Source organism: Microtus pennsylvanicus, chromosome 4 (assembly GCF_037038515.1).
Source record: "Microtus pennsylvanicus isolate mMicPen1 chromosome 4, mMicPen1.hap1, whole genome shotgun sequence".
NCBI lineage: Eukaryota > Metazoa > Chordata > Mammalia > Rodentia > Cricetidae > Microtus > Microtus pennsylvanicus.
Window position 1 is genome coordinate 99464614 of NC_134582.1, and position 8279 is coordinate 99472892.

General features: G+C 44.8%; 1 non-coding gene across 1 annotated transcript; it reads right to left on the reverse strand.

Moving 5' to 3' along the window:
* Nucleotides 1-1738: 1738 nt before the first annotated feature.
* On the reverse strand, nt 1739-1810 carry Trnaa-cgc (transfer RNA alanine (anticodon CGC)). Its single transcript has one exon. It is a non-coding gene; the product is annotated as a tRNA-Ala (tRNA).
* Nucleotides 1811-8279: the final 6469 nt, after the last annotated feature.

Sequence of the window (8279 nt, forward strand, 5' to 3'; positions counted from 1 at the left end):
GTGACAGGCGAGGTAAGGCTCCCTGATCTCCAAACAAAAGACAGACCATAGACCTCTGTTGTGGGTGGCATTCTCAATGCAGGGAATATTGGCACTAGGGGTAGCCAGTAAAATCCTTGGGCCTTGGGGTTCTACTTCAAAAAAAGAAAACATGAAGTTGGGGTACAGTTGACACAAAAAGGCCAAGTTGCAGCCAGCAAGATAGCTCAGGTGCAAAGGTGCGTGCCACTGAGTCTGACTACATCGGGTTAATTGCTGGGACCCCATGGTAGAAGAAAGTGACCCCTACAAGTTGTCCCCTGATCTCCACACATGAACCTGCTATACATCCTGCCCCACAGTTTATTATTATTATTAATTTAAAACTGGGGTAAAGAAACTAATTGTACGTCAAAAGCTAAAGGTTGTTACCAGGCAGCCCTGAGGCTAGAGGGACAGAAGTCTGCCAGGCTCCAAGGGCTGGAGCTTGAAGGAACTACACCACAGAACTTACATGAAGGGGGCTGGGCCAAACCCATGAAGATGGCATCCCCACACTGGCAGCTGGGTACACTAGTTCTGCCCTCCTCCTGCATAATGGTCACCTGACAGCCTAAGGACAAGGTGTCCCAGGAAGGGCTGTGCACAGCAGCCTAAGGACAAGGTGTCCCAGGAAGGGCTGTGCACAGCAGCCTAAGGACAGGGTGTCCCAGGAAGAGCTGTGCACAGCACAAAGCAGGGTAAGCCATCGGCAGTTGTGAGGAGAAAGAGCAGAGACTAGAAAGGGAGCCCCATTCCTGAGTCGCATGCCCCCACCAGGACAACTGAATCTTGGGATGCAGAGAAAGGGGGAGAGGGGATCCTGAAGATCATGTGATACGAGAGGAAATGAAATAGGCCCAGGCCAGCTCACTTCATTGAATCCTTTGCCAGGACCTACATTAGGGTAAAATAACACCAGATTCCGGCAGGGCTGCTGCCAAGTTCTTTCTTCAGACAACTTACCATAAACACCTCCAAACATCTTTGCAGAAAAATTCCGAAATGTGGCCTTCTAAGAAACATTTGTGGCTAGACTATTCACCCGCAAAATGACTGCATCAAGAGAAAAATACCAGTCAGCATGGATGCCCTCTGTGTCCTTCCAGAAAGTGCAACCCAGTCACTCTCCATGGCAGGAAGGTAACCTGTGAGAAAGCAGGTGGGGGTTCTGATGTTCAGTAGACTGAGCAAGACACAAGTCAAGCCTGACTGGTACTCAGCCCAGCAGCTTCCATTTGCACATCCCCCCCCCCCAACTTCCTCCACAACTCCAGCCAAGATCTGAAGCCAGCTCCGGTCCTTTGAAGAGCAGAGAGGGGCAATCCCCCTGGATGGACCACCCACCCGGTGCCCCATGCAAGCATGTTCGCTGCAAGTGCAATGCGCTGGGTCACGGAGATTTTGATTGATTTTCATTAGAGCGGCAGGACTTTGATTAAAGCACTTGCAGTATTCCATATAAAAAGAAAAGAGTCCAGGGTCCAAGATGATCACTGCCACTGTTTATCTGTGGAGAGCTTTTCTCCCGTAGCAGAAGGAACCCCAAACCCTTTGCAATGTTTCTCTTGTTTTAGCTTTTTTAATGCATATTTTTGTGCAATATATTTTATGTTTCCCCTTCCCCAAACCTCTTCCAGATCCTTCTCACTTCCCTATCTATCAAAAATTATGTTCCCACTCTTTCTCCTACTCCCTCTCTCTCTGAGTATTTGTTTTTTGTAGATGCCGGGGCTTGAACCCGGGGCCTCATATATGCGAAACATGTGCTCTACCTCTGAGCTATATCCCCACACCTTCCCTCTTTCTCTGTATGTGTATATGTGAGAGTATGTGTGTGCATACACATGTGTTTGTGTGTGTGTGTCCTTAAACAAATCCACTTATACATACACACAAAAAATGAAAATCAAATCAAACAAGCAAAAGACCACTAAGACAAAACAAAACAAATCAAAACAAAAATGGGGGAAAAATTACATAAAAATCCACGGAGTTAATTTTTGTGTTGGTCAACTACTCCTGGACATGGAGCCTGCCCTGGTTGCGGTTGATATTCCCAGTGATACTCCATTAGAGAAAAATGATTTTCCTTTTGCCAGCAAGTATCAGTTGCAGATTGCTTCTTGGTTAGGAGTATAACTTCCACGTGTGTTTCCTCTGCTCATGGCTGGGACCCCATCTGACTTGAACTTGTGCAGTCTCTGTGGGATCACATGTGTATCTGTCCTGTTGTGTCTGGAAAACAGTTTCCTTGAAGTCATCCATCACCTCCAGCGCTTTTTATCTTTTCAGCTCCTCTTTGATATAGGTCCTGGGCCTTGAGGAAGGTTTAGATACAGACATCTCATTCAGGTCTGAGTACTCCAAAGCCTCTCGCTCTCAGCACACTGCCCCGTTGTGGACCCTGTGCTAATTCCAGTCTACTGCAATAAGATGCTTCTCTGACACGGATTGAGGGAGGAAATAATCCACATCCCAGACCAGTACAGCCACTGTGGGTCCCTGGTGGACCCTGTGGGTCCAAAGGAATTGAGGTGGACTAGAAGAGAAGGGCTGCAAGGGGCAGCAAGAATGAGGGAGGGATCCTAGATCTGTAGCAAGAGGAAGAGTCCCCAAAGAATCTTTTCCTACATTTTGTTTTGCTAGTGATTAAAGTCAGTCATGTGTCATCCGAAAGTAGAGGAGAAGGTATGACTGAAACCTAGTCTCTGCTCAAGGGCAGGAATGGCATGAGATGCATTAGGGAAAGAATCTGGACATCAGTGCTTTGTATTTTCCAGTCTCTTCTTCAAAAGATGCCACTGTAACGAAGCCCAAGAAAGCTGGGGGTCATGACCCTGATGGTTGCAACCCCTGAATCTGTTCAAAAGATGCACTGGCCGCAGGAGGGGCGACATGAGTAATGGTTGCGTGTGGGTGGTAGTGACCACAGTGACAGCAGTATTGTTAATGAAGATTGAGGGATGATTGTATTGCAGTACGTCACCCAGCTCTGATCTACCTTCCTGAAACACTCATAAGTTGACATCAAAGAATGAGGGAGGGACAGCAAGATGACTCATCAGGCAAAGGTACTTTCTACTCAGGCTGGTGGCCCCAGTTAGAGTCCCAAACACACCTCGTAGAAGGAGAGAATGGGTTCCTCCTTCAAGTTGACCTCTGGTTGCCCACATATGTACGATACATGTGTGTGCACACACATTTTTGAGAGAGAGAGAGAGAGGGAGGGAGGGAGGGAGGGAAGGAGGGAGGGAGGGAGGGAGGGAGGGAGGGAGGGAGGGAGGAGGGGGGAGTGAGGGAGAGAGAGAGAGAGAGAGAGAGAGAGAGAGAGAGAGAGAGAGAGAGAGAGAGAGAGAGAGATGAGTTTGGTATAGAAGCAATTTCACAAGCTGGCCAAGTATGAGAATCATTGAATCATTGTAGCCACTTCCTGTGGGCCACTGTCCTCTCTCGTTTGCATCTGTATCACTTATCATACAGTTCCTAGGGACATTGTTGCAAGACAATACTCGTTTGCTATTAACTGCTAATGGGGCTTTGAATTTAATGCATGCATAGATCAGATCTCTTATTCCACAGTAAATTTGCAAGGCCAAGGATATGGCTTCATTTACTACTTGTGATCTCTTGCCCCTAGGCCAAGTGTGGCCCGAGAGCAAGGAATTCTAGCTGAAAGAAGCACTGTGGTTTGGACCTAAAATACCTCAATGATCCCTATGTTAAAAGCCAGGTCCCATGACTCTGTGCGGCAGGAGGGGAGTGAAAGTGAAAGAGGTCAGACCGAGAAGAAGGTTATCCAAGTAGTGTCAGCTCTTGAAGGGAGGAGAAACCCAGACCTTGCTGCCTTCTCTTGCTTCCCCCTCACACCCCAGCTGTGAGGGGTGGGGTTTGTCATGTTTGCAGCTATGCTGTTGAGCTTCACCATAATCCAAAGCAATAGGACCAATCCCTTACAAGCTACCCCTCTAAACCTTCCTTCATTGCAAGCCGATTGCCTCGGTGCTCGTTACAGTGTCAGAAAGGCTTTCTAAAGGAGCTGACTGGTGACAACGATGCCCTATCTACCCCGTGACTGGGTGGCCAGCATGGGAAGGGGCAGGAGCTGGGCAAACAAGGTGGCAGCCTTAACATGAAACAGGTGCCCTTCTGGGGTGTACTGGGAACAAATGGACATTAAGAGACCCACACACACCCCTGCCTCCAGAAACTGGCTCTGAGATCAGAGACAGGAGGGTCTCTGCCATTCTTTTTTAGGATGGTCCTGTCACCACCCAGCTTTTCCATCTTTGCTGTGTTGGATGGAGGAACGAGGATACAAGGATGTGGCCCAAAGTCTCTGCCCGGGAGCTGGAGATCCGCAGACAGCTGGCCCGGGCAGGTCTGTGAAGACATCTCAGGATTTTCATGACTTTCCCAAATTTTCCTATGAAATTTCTTTCTTCTCATTCCTATTAACTTTGCAAGTTAAACTGTCAGGCTGATTTTGAGAGGGTATAAAATCATTGTCCCTCCTCCTAGGCTGAAGCCAAAATCTATTTTGGTTCACATAAAACTGATCAAATTACAGCTTTTGGCATGTTCCTTAACTAGGAAAAAATAGATTGGATTAACTAGTGCCAATAAACTAAGTATTTTCAATTAAATTCTAACATTAGTAAAAATATCAGTCACAGCAGACTAAGCCCTCGCCAGCTTTACAGTCAGCACTGTGACCTCTGAGCAGCTGTCTGCAAACAGCCTCCATTACTCACATGAAACTCCAGACAATAAAAGGAATTACTTGGGGGCGACCCAGCGTTTAGGCACAAAGACAGCTGTGGGAATCTTGGCTTCTCCCATACCAGGCCATTATCAATCCACATACCTACAAACACCTGATTTTTGACAAAGAAGCAAAAAATATCATACGGAAAAAAGAAAGCAGATTCAACAAATGGTGTTGGCATAACTGGATAGAAACATGTAGAAGAATGAAAATAGATCCTTATCTATCACCATGCACAAAACTCAAGTCTAAATGGATCAAAGACCTCAACACAAAATCAACCACACTGAGCCTCATAGAAGGGGAAGTGCACTTGAATGCATTGACACAGGAGACCACTTTCTAAATATAAACCCAGTAGCACAGACACTGAGAGAAACAATTAATAAAGGGGACCCCTTGAAACTGAAAAGCTTCTGTAAAGCAAAGGACACAATCAACAAGACAAAATGGCAGCCTACAGAATGGGAAAAGATCTTCACCAACTCCACATTGAATAGAGGGCTGATCTCCAAAATATACAAAGAACTCAAGAAATTGGTCATCAAAAGAACAAATAATCCAATAAAAAAAATGGAGTACAGACCTAAACAGAGAACTCTCAACAGAGAAATCTAAAATGGCTGAAAGACACTTAAGGAAATGCTCAACATACTTAGCCATCAGAGAAATGCAAATCAAAACAACTCTGAGATTTCATCTTACACCTGTAAGAATGGCCAAGATTAGAAAAACTGATGACAATTTATGCTGGAGAGGATGTCGGGTAAAGGGAACACTCCTGCATTGCTGGTGGGAGTGCAAACTGGTACAGCTCCTTTGGATATCAGTATGGTGATTTCTCAGAAAATTAGAAAAAAAAACCTATCTCAAGACCCAGCAATACCACTTTTGGGCATATACCCAAAGAATGCTCAATCATACCACAAGGACATGTGCTCAACTATGTTCATAGCAGCATTATTTGTCATAGCCAGAACCTGGAAACAACCTAAATGGCCCTCAAGCCAAGAATGGATAAGGAAAATGTGGTACATTTACACAACGGAGTACTACACAGCTAAAAAAAATTACATCTTGAAATTTTCAGGCAAATGGATGGATCTAAAAAACATCATATTGAGTGAGGTAACCCAGACCAAAAAGACAAACATAACATGTACTCACTCATAAGTGGCTTTTAGATATAAAGCAAAGAAAAACCAGCCTACAATTCACAATTCCAGAGAACCTAGACAGCAAAGAGGACCCTAAGAGAGATATACAAGAATTTAATCTATATGGGAAGTAGAAAAAGACAGGATCTCCTGAGTAAATTGGGAACATGGGGATCATGGAAGGTGGTAGAAGGGGAGGGGAAAAGAAAGGAGGGGAGCAGAGAAAAATATATAGTTCAATAAAAACAATTTAAAAATTAAAAATAGATTTCAAACTAAAAGCAAGAGAATGGACAAGTGTGTATTTGGACCATTCTAACTGACATGCAAAAAAATAAAAATAAAAATCTACACTAACAAATGATTAACATTCGTTGTATGAATGTAAGCAGTTTGATTAATTCTTCTTAGCGGGTTGTTTTGATTCACTCAGTAAATCAATTTAACAAGCTGAAATGAAAACAAAATATTTTTGCTTAGCAGTGAGCAGTTTTCCTAACTGGGGCCATGTTTTTGCATGGACATCAGTAACCAGAATACTCTTTTCAAAAGTTAAAACTCAAAGATCATCACTTACGGTGTCCTGTAACTCACTATATGATGGTTGTAGTCACTATAGAGGCCAGTTTGGAAAACCCAAGTCAAACTAGGTTTTTTTTTATACAGAGGGACTTTGATATAAGAACTTGTTTCTGTGGGTTTGGGGACTTAACAAGGACAAATGATGCCTACCTCACTACTCCAGGGATGGTGGCTGAGCATCCTTGTGCCAAAGACGTGGGACAAGAAATGCTTCAGATTGGAGATATTTTTATATTTGCAATATTCATATTTACATGATGAAATATCTCGAGGGCAGTGCCCAAATCTGAATGTGAAAATTATTTGTGTTTCGTATATACTTTCACTGTATAGCCTGAAGGTCATTTCATGAAGTATTTTTAGTGCACCTGCATTTTGACTACAACCCATCTATTAGGCCACGTGTGGAATTTTCCACTTGGAATATCATGTCAGCACTCAGGAGGTTTGAACATTAGAGTTCTTTAGATTTTTGAGTGCTGTCATTTGGTCTTGGATAATTGTGGTAGCAGTTATTACCTGTGATCTGTGGACACAGAAAACTAAGATTTTGGTGTCCTCAGTACCTCAAAGAACAAGCTCTGCAGAGCTGGGGCTCGGATGTGTGTGGACAGGTGATGGCTGGGCAATGCTCACGCCTCTGAGGAGACATGACAGAGCAATTCCAGGAAGCCAGAAGAAAAGGCTAAGGAAGCAACCAAGCACTAACCAGTGCTCTAAGGCAGAGTACCAAACGGAGCACCTGTGCCCCAGAGGACAAAATCATTGTCCTCTTCCAGACTCGCATACAAGCTTGCTGACACACTCTGACTGAGAGCTTTCAGGCAAAGGAGAGCAATCCCACACTCCATTATCACAAAGCAGAGTACCCAAGGAAGAATCTCTATTGAAAAACATGAGGACTGGGATTGTAGCCCAGTGGTAGGGAGCTCACTTGGAGTGTGCAAAGCCTTGGATTCTATCTCCAGCATCAGAAAGATGGAGCACGGAGAGAGTGTGTCTCTTCTTATCCTCCCTACTTCCCTCCCTTCATCTCCCCTCCATTCTCTGTTCCTCCCTTCCTCCTCCGCTCTAAGGATGATTGAATTGTACTGCATAGCCCTTCTGTGCACTACGGCCAAATCACATGAGACCAGAAGAGGGTGGAGAGAAGAATGTGATGCTGCCACTTCCAAACCTGGCTGTGCTGTCTCCTGGGTGTAGTCCCCTTCCTTCTCCTCGCACGAGTGCTGATGATGTCACCACACCAGGAGCTCATGCCTTCTCCTGTACCCCCACCAGAAGTGTTGGAAGCTACAGAGATATTGAGACTCATTTATCCCAACCTATTCTAACACGCACAGTGGGAACTGAATAGGACTTCTCAATGGAACAGAAACAGTTTAATGGTGAAGGGCTGGCAAACCTTTACTCATTCTCAGAGTCTTGAGTCACCATTTTTGCTTATGAATGATTCATATTCATATTCTTGCTTTAGAAGTTAGAACAACTGGTTTTAAAATCTTGCCATAATATCCACTCTTTCTGGTGCACCTGAGATGTGACAGAAACGAAAAATGCACGCAGCCCTCCTGACTCAGAGTCAAATGCACCGCTAAGAAAGATCCCTGGAAACCACCCTAGTTCCTATGAACACTTTCCCCCATTGGTGCCTCCTGGAGTCTTTCTGGTCAGTGTTGGCAGAAACAAAGACTGTAGGAAAGAGTTAGGGGGGGAAACAAAAGGCACACGAGTATCAACAAAGACAAAGGGCT